Here is a 15,085-nt window from a genome sequence, read left to right on the forward strand (position 1 = left end):
CCCCCGTCTCCTATGACACACACACACACTCTACACACACTCACACATACACCCATAGACACACACATGGTTAGCACATTTATACACACTAAGACACAAAAAAACACACCCTCTGGCTCCTGCCAGTAATCCTGGTTGTTGAGCGTCAGAGAAAAGGTACTTCCTACCACAGAAGAAGCATCACAATGACTTCCTGTTTAGATTACATGAAACCTAACCCTCTTCAAACTACCAGGAAGCATTATGCAACCACTGCTCAGGAACCAGAGATTGTGACTAAATCCATTATCAATGGGGAAGTTTGTGACATTATTTCAGGATGGTAGTACATGTTTAGATCACCCATGACTGGACATTTCAGATCAACATGTTATGGTATTCTCAACATCAAACCAAATTACATGAACAATACTCTCATGCCTCTATGCTGTTTGACAGAAACACTTCTAAAAAGGAACAGGAAAGAAGCTTTGTGGTCAATATTTAATGAGGAACTGAACTAACAGAACAAGCAGGACCTGGAGTACCTGCTGGACCTGGAGGACATGGTGGACATGGAGTACCTGGTGGACATGAAGTACCTGGTGGACCTGCTGGACCTGGAGGACATGGTGGACATGGAGTACCTGGTGGACATGGAGTACCTGGTGGACCTGGTGGACCTGGTGGACATGGTGGACATGGAGTACCTGGTGGACATGGAGTACCTGGTGGACCTGGTGGACCTGGTGGACATGGTGGACATGGAGTACCTGGTGGACATGGAGTACCTGGTGGACCTGGTGGACCTGGTGGACATGGAGTACCTGGTGGACCTGGTGGACATGGTGGACATGGAGTAGCTGGTGGACCTGGTGGACATGGAGTACCTGGTGGACATGGTGGACACATGACTGGTGAACAGGACACCTACAAAGAACTGGCGGCTGGGAGAGGACAACTGAGATAAAAACAGTCAGCAAGTCACTCAGTAACGTACGCCAGTCAGACAGCTCGTGGTCAGTTGGTCAGCCAGTCAGTCATTCACACCGACCACCACTAGAGCTCTGAGCAGCGACCACCACTAGAGCTCTGAGCACCGACCACCACTAGAGCTCTGAGCACCGACCACCACTAGAGCTCTGAGCACCGACCACCACTAGAGCTCTGAGCACCGACCAAATGGAACACCAAACCATAAACATCATTCTATATTAAACTAGATATTAGGTGGTCAGAATCAAACCTGACTTTCTGCAAACCTAAAGTCTAAGAGAAAGAAATACTTCCAATTTATTTATTGCAATTTATAAATTCTTCTAAATCTATTTGATAACATGTTAAGTGACTAAGAAGCGAGAGAGATAAGAGGTGGTGAGAGTGAGAGAGAGAGTGATAGAGGAGCAACAGTGAGAGAGTGGAAGAGAGATGAGCGAGAGTGAAATAGAGAGTGAGAGAGGAGCAACAGAGTGAGAGAGTGGAAGAGAGATGAGTGAGAGTGAATTAGAGAGTGAGAGAGAGACAAATCTCGTCCATCAGCTGTCGGACAGCTTGAATCCATTCCAGCTGTTATTAGCAAACTGACTTCTATGATACTCCGAGATGGACACAAATGACAGTATTACTATTGCCAAATACAGTGCCATCAACCCAAAAACAAATATATTTACAAAAGGACCCTCTGTAACCTCAATAACAATTGTGTTGACTTTCTTGTTGATGTTCTTTGTACTTACCAAAACTGGGAATTGCGGTTGTTGATGACATTCATAACTGTAAAAACAAAGCATGCTGGGGTTTATGGTAATAAATTCCAACCCTAAACAAGATAAGATATCTATCAGGATAGTGAAGTGTTTAGTAAAATATTCAACTAAACTCTTTAAAGAATCTTGTTACAAAAAATATCTATAAACAGTTCAGGTGAGTGAAATACAAATAAAAGTGTACTCAAAAGCAGTAAATGTTTTTATTTCAAACACCTGTAACAGAAATACTTCCCATATCTGTAAATACTGAACCCACAGACTAAAAGCCTTTATCCATTCCACGGTTATCATACTCTGGGTTAGGTAGACAAAGGGTCCAAATCCATCCCTTTAATATTTGTGTCTCCAGGACAACCCCACCATTCCATTAGAAAACACAGAAACTAATTTAACCAATCAGTTTTGAGCAGAGAGTATTAATCATGAAGGTTTCAGTTTCAAGTTTTCAAGGTTTCAAAGTTTATTTGTCAAAGGCACCGAACAACACAGCGTCATCCTGCACAGTTAAATTCTTCTGACATGGCACCCGACAACTACATAGAAGAAGAGTATTTAAGCAAAAATATAGCTAGACAAAAAAATATAAATAAGCAACAATAGAAATAACACTGTGCACTAGCAGCAATTTTAAAAAGGGTACTGTAAACTAGCAGCAATCTGGGTAGTATTATTTGTATAGCAGCAATCTAGGTAGTATTATTGATATAGCAGCAATCTGGGTAGTATTATTGATGTAGCAGCAATCTAGGTAGTATTATTGATATAGCAGCAATCTGGGTAGTATCATTGATGTAGCAGCAATCTGGGTAGTATCATTGATGTAGCAGCAATCTAGGTAGTATTATTGATATAGCAGCAATCTAGGTAGTATTATTGATATAGCAGCAATCTGGGTAGTATTATTGATATAGCAGCAGTTGTTGTCCTGGCACCATGTAGCCAGGTTCTTTACCTCCTCTCTGTAAGCAGTCTGAGACCCAGGATGGTTGTGTCATCCGTGAATTTGAAGATGATGTTGGAGCTGTGTCTGGCCACACAGTCGTGCGTGAACAGGGAGTTCAGGAGGGGACTGAGTACGCAGCCCTGTGGGGCTCCGGGGCTCAGGGTCAGTGCAGAGGAGGTGAGGTTGCCCATTCTCACCACCTGGGGTCTGCCTGTCAGGAAGTCCAGGATCCAGTTGGAGAGGGAGGTGTTAAGTCCCAGGGTCCTGAGCTTAGGAACAAACTTGGCGGGCCCAATAGTGTTGAATGTAGAAATGTAGTCCACAAACAGCATCCTCAAGTATGTGTTGTCTTTTTCCAGGTGCTATTTCCAGACTTTTTCCAGGAGTTATTCCATTATCAGATCATTTAATCTTTCCAGAGTCTACTTCAGACCCAGTTCCAAAACTGCACCTTAATCCCAAACCTTAGTCCACAAACAGAACGTCTGTCATGCAGGAAATAAAGCACTATTTGGAATAGGGTGCCAGTTGGGACATAGTTGTAGTCCCTCTTCCTGCAGCCATAATCTGGGTCACAATTCAGTTAAAGGGATCCTCCAATCAGAGCAGACATGAGGGAATTATCCAATCAGTGGAGAGCCTCAGAGGCTGAGAGATGAGATCTGTCTCTGGCTTGATCTAAGGATTTTATGAAATAGAGGAACCACTTTCTGAAAATGATTATGATTATCTCATTGTATTACTTATATGAGAAATGGCAATGGCACTGTCAGCAAAAGTAGGAGATGAAATTCAACACTACTGTTGTTTGCTCCTTGGGGTTTAAGGCCGGGTGTCTCTGTAAAGCACTTTGTGACAACTGCTGTTGTAAAAAGCGCTTTATAAATACATTTTGATTGATTGATTGATTGATGTCAGGTGAGAGAGACAGATTTGAAGAAAGAGGAAGAGAAAAAAGAAATGAATCAAGGGAAAGGTGGTGATTGAGTTAGAAATGGAGAAGTATTTTGAAAGAGAGGGAGGGAGAGCAGGAGGGAAAGACAAAGGGAGTGAGGGGGAGAGACACAGCAGGAGGTGACAGAGAGAGCGGGGGGGGTGGAGGTGGCAGCATATAAACATGAAGCAGGCCCCTGGCTGTCTCTCCTCTGTGCTAATGTCCTGGTAGTCCAGACAACCTGTTCCTCACTGGCTATTCAGAAGATCAAAACCCTTGTGTTATGGGTGACATCATCAGAGAAGCAGGAAGTAGGCTGAGTCTGTGCGGAAAGCGTCCCTGTTTTACAGAGGCAGAACCCGCTGGGATAAGCAGACTGAATGTTAAGTCAATACCCTCAAACAGAAAGTCTGCATGTGGTCCCTGCCTTAGACAGATTCAGAGAGGCCCCGAGGACAAGCCTTGTAGCATGGGGGAGGGACAAGCCCTGTAGCATGGGGGAGGGACAAGCCCTGTAGCATGGGGGAGGGACAAGCCCTGTAGCATGGGGGAGGGTAGGAGAAGCTTTGGAATCCTTCATCTACTGAAGGAGATAATTAATTCTGCAATGAGATGACATATGGAAGTAGGGAATAGGACAGAATGAGAGCCAGACTCGTCAATTGTAGGAGGAGAAGAGGAGGAGGAGAAGAGGAGGAGGAGAAGAGGAGGTAGAGATGGGAGAGAAGTAGAAGAGGAGTAGAAAAAAGATGAAGACAATTCTTTCTTCCTACAGACAGTGATTACAGACAACTGGGGATGAGGACGCAGGCTCATTATTAGAAGACATCAGCTTTAGATGGGTATTTTAAAATAGACTTAAGAAGATGGCAGAGTAGCACTAGCTCAAACTCCCTCTCTGTCATACACATACACACACACACTCACTCACACACACACTCATACGCACTCACTCACGCACACACACACACACTCACACACAGTCACACACACACACTTACACACACTCACACAGACACTCACACACACACACACACACACACTCACACACACACACACTCACACACACTCACACACTCACACACACACACAAACACGATGTGAGCCTGTGTGCACGGCCCAGACTCCTGAATATCTGTACTGCAGGTTTGTACTGACAACTGAGGCTGTTTAGGCGTAACATGAGGGGTTGATATTTAAGCAGCTCGTCAGCAAATACACACACACACACACACACACATGCACACAAACGCACACACACTAACACAGACACACACACATGCACAAAAACGCACACACACTAACACAGACACACACACACATGCACACAGACACACACACACTAACACAGACACACACACACCCACGCCGGAGTTGTCAGCTACATCCTGTTAGAAATATGCAAATCTTCTCTTCTCTTTCAAAGCATAAATGATAATTGCAGAGCAAAAAGCTGTGTACATATTACTGAAAAGCTGCAGACAGGAATCCTCCAAAATGTCAATTATGGGGCATTACCTGGCCACACCGCAATAACTGAAATAATACCACACAAATAAATAAAGTCACAGCATGAAAACAAAATATGATATACTGTATGACCAATCTGATGTAGTCCAAAGTCTACACTGGTACTGAATGCCTTTAATTTCATCAATCTTTTTGAAAGATTTCTATGTATAGAAGACAGATGTGTTGTCCCACATGCAGCTCCGGAACAAATTAAGAGACCACTGCACCTTTTTCTTTCCTTTACCAAAAAATTGAAAAGGAAAGTTTTGAGTGAGGAACAGAAGCGTTCAATTTGCAGTGGTCTCTTAATTTTAACCTATCTGTTCCTACTAGATATCCTACTCTAAGTCACAGTACAGACACAGTATAGATATCCTACTCTAAGTCACAGTACAGACACAGTATAGATATCCTACTATAAGTCACAGTACAGACACAGTATAGATATCCTACTCTAAGTCACAGTACAGACACAGTATAGATATCCTACTCTAAGTCACAGTACAGACACAGAATATATATCCTACTCTAAGTCACAGTACAGACACAGTATAGATATCCTACTCTAAGTCACAGTACAGACACAGTACAGACATCCTTCTCTAAGTCACAGTACAGACACAGTATAGATATTCTACTCTAAGTCACAGTACAGACACAGTATAGATATCCTACTCTAAGTCACAGTACAGACACAGTATAGACATCCTTCTCTAAGTCACAGTACAGACACAGTATAGATATCCTACTCTAAGTCACAGTACAGACACAGTATAGATATCCTACTCTAAGTCACAGTACAGACACAGTACAGACATCCTTCTCTAAGTCACAGTACAGACACAGTATAGATCTCCTACTATAAGTCACAGTACAGACACAGTACAGACATCCTTCTCTAAGTCACAGTACAGACACAGTATAGATATCCTACTATAAATCACAGTACAGACACAGTACAGACATCCTTCTCTAAGTCACAGTACAGACACAGTATAGATATCCTACTCTAAGTCACAGTACAGACACAGTATAGATATCCTACTCTAAGTCACAGTACAGACACAGTATAGATCTCCTACTATAAGTCACAGTACAGACACAGTACAGACATCCTTCTCTAAGTCACAGTACAGACACAGTATAGATATCCTACTATAAATCACAGTACAGACACAGTACAGACATCCTTCTCTAAGTCACAGTACAGACACAGTATAGATATCCTACTCTAAGTCACAGTACAGACACAGTATAGATATCCTACTCTAAGTCACAGTACAGACACAGTATAGATATCCTACTCTAAGTCACAGTACAGACACAGTAAAGATATCCTACTCTAAGTCACAGTACACATCAACATTCCACAGCCTCTTAACCATCTCACTCACCTGTTCAATCTCCACCTTTCACTCCCAGTCAGACAGAGCTGTACAGTCTTTTGTTTTAGTGTCATTCCCTGTCTGAGAATGTACCCAGCATGGCTGTAGGGTATGACAGAGAGGAGAGCAGAACTATGTAATCTCTAATCTAAAGCCTGTTATTCCAGAGTTCTGGTATCTCATCTGGCCAGGTAGACACGCTGAAAGATCTTTCTCTAGTATCCTCTATATCTCAAAGTTATTGCTGGGATCAGGAGATTCTGCTTTGATATTGAAGCCTTATTGTTAAACTGTGGCGCATTGGACTAGTTTGGGAGAGAGGGACAGATTAAACAGACCATAGGACTGGCTGGGAGAGAGACAGGTAAAACAGACCATAGGACTGGCTGGGAGAGAGACAGGTAAAACAGACCATAGGACTGGCTGGGAGAGAGACAGGTAAAACAGACCATAGGACTGGCTGGGAGAGAGACAGGTAAAACAGACCATAGGACTGGCTGGGAGAGAGACAGGTTAAACAGACCATAGGACTGGCTGGGAGAGAGACAGGTAAAACAGACCATAGGACTGGCTGGGAGAGAGACAGGTAAAACAGACCATTGGACTGGCTGGTTGAGAGAGAAGACAGGTAAAACAGATTATAGGATTGGCTGGAAGATAAAGAAGACAGGTTAAACAGATTATAGAATTGGCTAGAAGAGAGACAGACAGGTAAAACAGACCATTGGACTAGCTGGGAGAAAGACAGGCAGGTTAAACTGACTATAGGACTGGCTATGAGAGAGACAGACAGGTTAAACTGACTATAGGACTGGCTATGAGAGAGACAGACAGGTAAAACAGACTATAGAACAAGCTAGGAGAGAGACAGACAGGTAAAACAGACCATAGGACCGGGTAGGAGAGAGACAGACAGAATAGTGTATCAATCATGCCAGTGCCAATAAATAATGTACATGAATGTAATATATTACATGAAGGTAATGCTACAGTATATTACACAGGTTGTGTTTAATAGCCAGTCTGATTTAGATTTGTTTTTCCACGTGGGTCTTTCACATAGAGTTTTCACACTGATCAATTAAATCACGTGGTTTTATATCCGATATTCTTTTTGAAGCTGGTATAAATTCCAATTAGTAAAAAAACTAAGATCAGAACTGGGCAGGTCTAGGAGGATCCGGATCTCTACCTGAAGATATTTTCTCCATAAAGGACCATTGTTTGTGACCCAGCTGCCCACCACCCATCTGGTAACAGGGCCACAGATGGAAGCAGATGGCTACTTCTGAGACGTTTGTCTACTGAAGGTGATCTCCCCCAGGGAAATGCATGATGTCATGGAGCAAACACAGGCTAGTCCTCCGCACCCAACCCCAGGAATCAACTACACCTTGTTTACATGCAACAGTTTCCCCATCAAACACTGCTGTGGTTTTCCCTCTACAAAGAACATTGAGGGTCAGGAAAGAAACAGAGGGGTCAAAGAAGAAGACAAGGGAGGAAAGGAGGAAATGAAAAGAGATGAAAGACATAGAAACAACTTGGCAAGGAGCCAGGGATACCAGGCAGCCATGTGAGGAGTGGCTGGCGATGTGTCATCATGGTTGTTTCTGGGCTCACCGTCTGACACCTGGGGGGCTGTGTCCTGACAGGTGTGTGTCCTGGCAGGTGTGTGTCCTGTGTGTGTGTGTCCTGGCAGGTGTGTGTCCTGACAGGTGTGTGTCCTGGCAGGTGTGTGTCCTGGCAGGTGTGTGTCCTGTGTGTGTGTGTCCTGGCAGGTGTGTGTCCTGTGTGTGTGTCCTGACAGGTGTGTGTCCTGACAGGTGTGTGTCCTGGCAGGTGTGTGTCCTGTGTGTTGGTCCTGACAGGTGTGTGTCCTGTGTGTGTGTGTCCTGGCAGGTTTGTGTCCTGTGTGTGTGTCCTGTGTGTGTGTCCTGACAGGTGTGTGTCCTGACAGGTGTGTGTCCTGTGTGTGTGTCCTGGCAGGTGTGTGTCCTGTGTGTGTTTGTCCTGACAGGTGTGTGTCCTGGCAGGTGTGTGTCCTGTGTGTGTGTCCTGTGTGTGTGTCCTGGCAGGTGTGTGTCCTGGCAGGTGTGTGTCCTGTGTGTGTGTCCTGACAGGTGTGTGTCCTGACAGGTGTGTGTCCTGGCAGGTGTGTGTCCTGTGTGTGTTTGTCCTGACAGGTGTGTGTCCTGGCAGGTGTGTCCTGACAGGTGTGTGTCCTGTGTGTGTGTGTCCTGGCAGGTGTGTGTCCTGGCAGGTGTGTGTCCTGACAAGTGTGTGTCCTGACAGGTGTGTGTCCTGGCAGGTGTGTGTCCTGACAGGTGTGTGTCCTGATAAGTGTGTGTCCTGACAAGTGTGTGTCCCAACAGGTGTGTGTCCTGACTGGTGTGTGTCCTGACAAGTGTGTGTCCTGGCAGGTGTGTGTCCTGACAGGTGTGTGTCTTGGCAAGTGTGTGTCCTGGCATGTGTGTGTCCTGATAGGTGTGTGTCCTGACAAGTGTGTGTCCCAACAGGTGTGTGCCCTGACAGGTGTGTGTCCTGACAAGTGTGTGTCCTGGCATGTGTGTGTCCTGATAGGTGTGTGTCATGACAAGTGTGTGTCCCAACAGGTGTGTGTCCTGGCATGTGTGTGTCCTGACAGGTGTGTGTCCTGGCAAGTGTTGGTCCTGGCAGGTGTGTGTCCTGATAGGTGTGTGTCCTGACACGTGTGGGTCCCAACAGGTGTGTGTCCTGACAGGTGTGTGTCCTGATAGGTGTGTGTCCTGGGGTAAACCAGCCATGCCCTGACTACATCACTGTCCCCATTGGATGGCTCTCAAGCTCTGGATCAGGGTCAGATTCAGGGTCAGATTCAGGGTCAGGATCAGGATCAGGGTCAGGATCAGGGTCAGGATCAGGGTCAGGATCAGGATCAGGGTCAGGGTCAGGATCAGGATCAGGGTCAGGGTCAGGGTTAGGATCAGGGTCAGGGTCAGGATCAGGGTCAGGGTCAGGATCAGGGTCAGGATCAGGATCAGGGTCAGGATCAGGGTCAGGATCAGGGTCAGGGTGCGAATTATTTCATTTAATTAGATTTTGAAACCTTAAGCTGCTTGGGCCTACTGTACTCACTCATATCCTCTAGCCCTATTTAGTACATTTAGATACCTACAAGTGTATCTTTTTGTGTACAGTTTGTATCTACATGTGTATGTATCTTTATGTGTATGTATCTTTATGTCTATGTATCTTTATGTGTATGTATCTTTATTTGTATCTTTCTTTGTGTATCTATCTTTATGTGTATCTATCTTTAAGTCTATGTATCTTTATGTATATGTATCTTTATGTGTATGTATCTTTATGTGTATGTATCTTTATGTGTATCTATCTTTATGTGTATGTATCTTTATGTGTATCTATCTTTATTTGTATGTATCTTTATTTGTATGTATCTTTATGTCTATGTATCTTTATGTGTTTCTATCTTTGTGTATCTATCTTTATGTGTATGTATCTTTATGTGTATCTATATTTATGTGTATCTATCTTTATGTGTATCTATCTTTATGTGTATCTATATTTATGTGTATGTTTCTTTATGTGTATCTATCTTTATGTGTATCTATCTTTATGTGTATGTTTCTTTATGTGTATCTATCTTTATGTGTATCTATATTTATGTGTATGTATCTTTATGTGTATCTATCTTTATGTGTATGTATCTTTATGTGTATGTATCTTTGTGTATCTATATTTATGTGTATGTATCTTTGTATATCTATATTTATGTGTATCTATCTTTATGTGTATCTATCTTTTTGTGTACAGTTTTTATCTAAATGTGTATGTATCTTTATGTGTATCTATCTTTATGTGTATGTATCTTTATGTGTATGTATCTTTATGTGTATCTATATTTATGTGTATGTATCTTTATGTGTATCTATCTTTATGTGTATGTATCTTTATGTGTATGTATCTTTATGTGTATCTATATTTATGTGTATCTATCTGTATGTGTATCTATCTTTTTGTGTACAGTTTTTATCTAAATGTGTATGTATCTTTATGTTTATCTATCTTTATGTGTATGTATCTTTTAAACCGAGCAGTGCTCTTAGATTTCTCTTTTCACGAGCCTATGACTGAGCACTTAAACTTAACCACACTGTTTAGCCATATAGCTTCCTATGTTTCTATCCAATTTTTAATCTTTATATGTTTTCTCATTGTATTTTTCATTATTTTGATGTATTCATTTGTTGGGATGTTTTCATTTGAGTATTTGTTTTTATGTATTTATCTTCATGTGTTTGTATCTAAATGTGTTTGTATTGTGGTCCATACAACTCACACATGGGCAGAACAGACACTTGTGTGAAATATAAGTACAAAGTTCATTATGACAGAAGCTAAACCTTCCTCGGGTATTCCAGTCTGTCAGCGGGAAGAGGAGGGTGAAAGTCTCTAATTCCAACTTTAATTCCGATCAGCTGTTTCCCCAGCAGTCTAATGGAAACATGCAAAGGGAGTTTCCCTGACCAGCAGAGAAATCCCGGGCCAGTGTGGACATCAATGCAAATCCAGCACACACACACACACACACACACACATACACATGCAAACAAGTCTCACCCTACCCACACCTACACAAAACCTACCCCACAATGCAAAGACAACATCCCAGCACAGTCAGTTTCATTGTAATACAGAACTCACAAGGTGTATTTCAAGGCAAGTGTGGCTTGAGTTCCTCTGCTTTGAAGTCAGACCATCTATTATATTAAAGTGGAAAGACATGACGGTTCAATGTACATTATCCTTTGCATGACCTTTTCTGGAAAAATGCACTGAGCGATTTTATGAATTGATTGATTGTGAACAGCTTTTACCCAACTAGGGATTTAGCTCAACAGCACAGTGTATAATATTGCGTCAACTGTGGTATGTTCTAAAATCGAGGCCAGAGACATTGAGCCACTATGACCAAAGGTCTCTCACTTGGCATGGTGCTGCAGTCTGCTCCTGTTGGTTAGAAGGCTTCTGTTGGCTCAAAATCAGCTCGATTTGCTGACAAAGACAATAAATACAACATGATAAGGATATTCAGTCTGACCTTTAGCTTTCTGAGGTCAGTCATGCAATTCCTGTGTAGAAGAGCGGGGTGCAAGTCCTTGGTGAGAGTGAGGTGCTTGCAATGCCAGGGATGTGGGTTTGATTCTCAGGGGGGGGGGGGGGGGGGGGGTATGTGAACCGTGACCCATTCCTTGTCTCTCTGGAACACTGTGGGAATGCTGTGGTCACTTTGGGTGGTAATTTTACTGTAGTTGGTAATCCTACTGTCACTTTGGGTGGGAATTCTACTGTAGTTGGTAATCCTGCTGTCTCATTGGGTGGAATCCTACTGTAGTTGGTAATGCTGCTGTCAATTTGGGTGGGAATGCTAATTTGTAATCCTGCTGTCACTTTTGGTGGGAATGCTAATTTGTAATGCTGCGGTCACTTTGGGTGGGAATGCTAATTTCTAATGCTGCTGTCACTTTGGGTGGGAATGCTAATTGGTAATGCTGCTGTCACTTTGAGTGGGAATGCTAATTGGTAATGCTGCTGTCACTTTGAGTGGGAATGCTAATTGGTAATGCTGCTGTCACTTTGGGTGGGAATGCTAATTTGTAATGCTGCTGTCACTTTGGGTGGGAATGCTAATTTGTAATGCTGTTGTTACTTTGGGTGGAAATGCTAATTGGTAATGCTGCTGTCAATTTGGGTGGGAATGCTAATTGGTAATCCTGCTATCACTTTGGGTGGGAATGCTAATTTGTAATGCTGCTGTCACTTTGGGTGGGAATGCTAATTTGTAATGTTGTTGTTACTTTGGGTGGGAATGCTAATTGGTAATGCTGCTGTCACTTTGGGTGGGAATGCTAATTGGTAATGCTGCTGTCACTTTGGGTGGGAATGCTAATTGGTAATGCTGCTGTCACTTTGGGTGGGAATGCTAATTGTTAATGCTGCTGTCACTTTGGGTGGGAATGCTAGTTGGGAATATTTCAAGTGCAGTCCTCTTTTTGCTGCAGACATGCTCTCTATCTCTTTCACTCGTTCTCTCACTCTGTCGCTTTCCATCAATTTGTTCTAAATTGATAGAATCTAAATCTCTCAGTTCTCTATCAGTCTGTCTCTCTCTCTTTTTCAGAAGTCACTGTGACATTCCTCCCAGGGGTTAATCTACGGGCTCTTTTTTCCACTGGTGTTTGGGAATATTTGGGAATCGAAATGTCCATGGAGCCTTTGTGCCTGGGACAATGGAGGTCCACTGTGGAATGTGAAGCGATGTCAGAAATGCAGCTTCGGGGTCAAGTGGACTGACCTGGGTTAGTTGTGGAAACACTGGAGAGAATATGTTCACAGCAGTGGACCTTATAAACCATCCAGATAGTGGAAAAAAAAAGGTTGTTGGTAAACTGTCTGATTTAATACATATTTATTCACAAGCATATTTATAGTAAAATGTTCCACCATTTGAATGGAACAATAAGCAATAGTTGGCTAACTGCCCATCAGAGAACAGGAGAAGGCGCAGCGTCTCTGCTTTCCAGTCCTAAAATAGAGTGGGAGATGAAGTAGCTAATGACTGCAGAAACACTGCTGGCCACTGACCTGGTAATAATGGGAAAACCCCACATGGGCGCCGCATCTACAGCCTCGTGTTCAACAAACCTCCACTGTGGTGCCTTTAGTGTACATACACAGGCTAACAAACCATGATGTTGTTTGCAAGTTATGAATTGAATAGCATCATGCTAAACACTATTTCCTGACACAGCGCTTCACACTGCAACCAGAGCAGATATACTGCATCTCTTTGTCTGGCTGGGAAGATACGGGCTCAGCAGCTTCTTATCTAATGGACGGAGCCCTCCTCAAATGAACACCTCCTCCAAACTGTCAACCCAAGCAGTATCGCAGACACCCTGTGTGTCTCTCTATACTCATCTCTTTATGTATGTGTACCGTACTCTCCAGACCTTTCTGTCATTTTACATTTGAATTGTAATCACTTAGCAGACACTCCTATCCAGAGAGACTTAGTTACAACATGCATTTTAAGACAGATAGCTGAGACAACCACACAGTAGTAGTAAGTACATTCTACTATCTCTTTCTCTGTACCCCTCTATCTCTGTACCCCCCCTCTCTCTTAACCCCTCTCTCTTTACCCCTCTCTCTCCGTACCCCTCTCTGTTTACCCCTCTCTCTCCGTACCCCTCTCTCTTTACCCCTCTCTCTCCGTACCCCTCTCTCTTTACCCCTCTCTCTCCGTACCCCTCTCTCTTTACCCCTCTCTCTCCGTACCCCTCTCTCTTTACCCCTGGGAAATGTTCTTTGACTACAGACACTAAGGCACTCTTCAGCGCTTCTTCCTTTGTCTCTCTCTCACCCACTTCTCTCTCTCTCTCTCTCACCCACTTCTCTCTCTCTCTCTCTCTCTCTCTCACCCACTTCTCTCTCTCTCTCTCTCTCTCACCCTCTGTCTCTCTTCCTCTCTCTCTCACCCTCTGTCTCTCTTCCTCTCTCTCTCTCTCTCTCTCTCTCACCCTCTGTCTCTCTTCCTCTCTCTCTCACCCTCTGTCTCTCTTCCTCTCTCTCTCTCTCTCTCTCTCACCCTCTGTCTCTCTCTCTCTCTCCCTCTGTCTCTCTTCCTCTCTCTCTCTCTCTCTCTCCCTCTGTCTCTCTTCCTCTCTCTCTCTCTCTCTCTCTCTCTCTCTCTCTGTCTCTCTTCCTCTCTCTCTCACCCTCTGTCTCTCTCTCTCTCTGTCTTTCTTCCTGGCTCCACAGGCTGCTGGCTTGTGTTGTGAGACAAGAAGGAGCCCCACTTGACATGCAGGTGGTAAAGGATGAATGGGGTGGCGGCTGGTCGACTCCCTGGTTCCCTCAGCCTCCTCATCTACAGTCTGACTGACTGGTTAATAAATGATGAGGCTTGATGTGGATACAGAACATAGCCAGGGTTTCCGCCAAGAGACCAAGAGAGACACCAAAGTATCAGCAAAGGAGCTGATAAATAAATAAACATAGACTGAAAGAAATCACTGGTTTCTCATCTTTGTCAAAGTACTGTAGCACATTACAGTTTCAGGTATGACACACAAGAAAACATTCTGACGAAGATGCAAAGTTGGTACAGAAACCACAGCTGCCAGCGATATTAATAGGAACACCAGCTTAGAAGTAGTTTATGATATATTCTTTCTGTTCTGATATTTTGCTACAAAGCCACCTCCCAAAATAAAAAAGAATTTACAAATATAGTTAGGGCTGAATGTTTCATGTAAAATAAAGATATTTTACACCTGTAACACAATTTGCAGTTATGTTACAGGTGTTATTTATGTTTACTTAGACCCTTGTAATATGAAGGGAAAATGCAGAGCAGAAATATGCAATAATCTAAATAACACATTCCAGCTGATAAGATACATCACAGACAGCCGTAACAGGACTTTAAGAAGCTGTGACAGACATTGATTCTTTTTTCCATGATTTCAATTCTCGGAACCCTTTTGTAAAAAAT

The sequence above is a fragment of the Esox lucius genome, chromosome 21, assembly GCF_011004845.1.
Source record: "Esox lucius isolate fEsoLuc1 chromosome 21, fEsoLuc1.pri, whole genome shotgun sequence".
Lineage (NCBI taxonomy): Eukaryota > Metazoa > Chordata > Actinopteri > Esociformes > Esocidae > Esox > Esox lucius.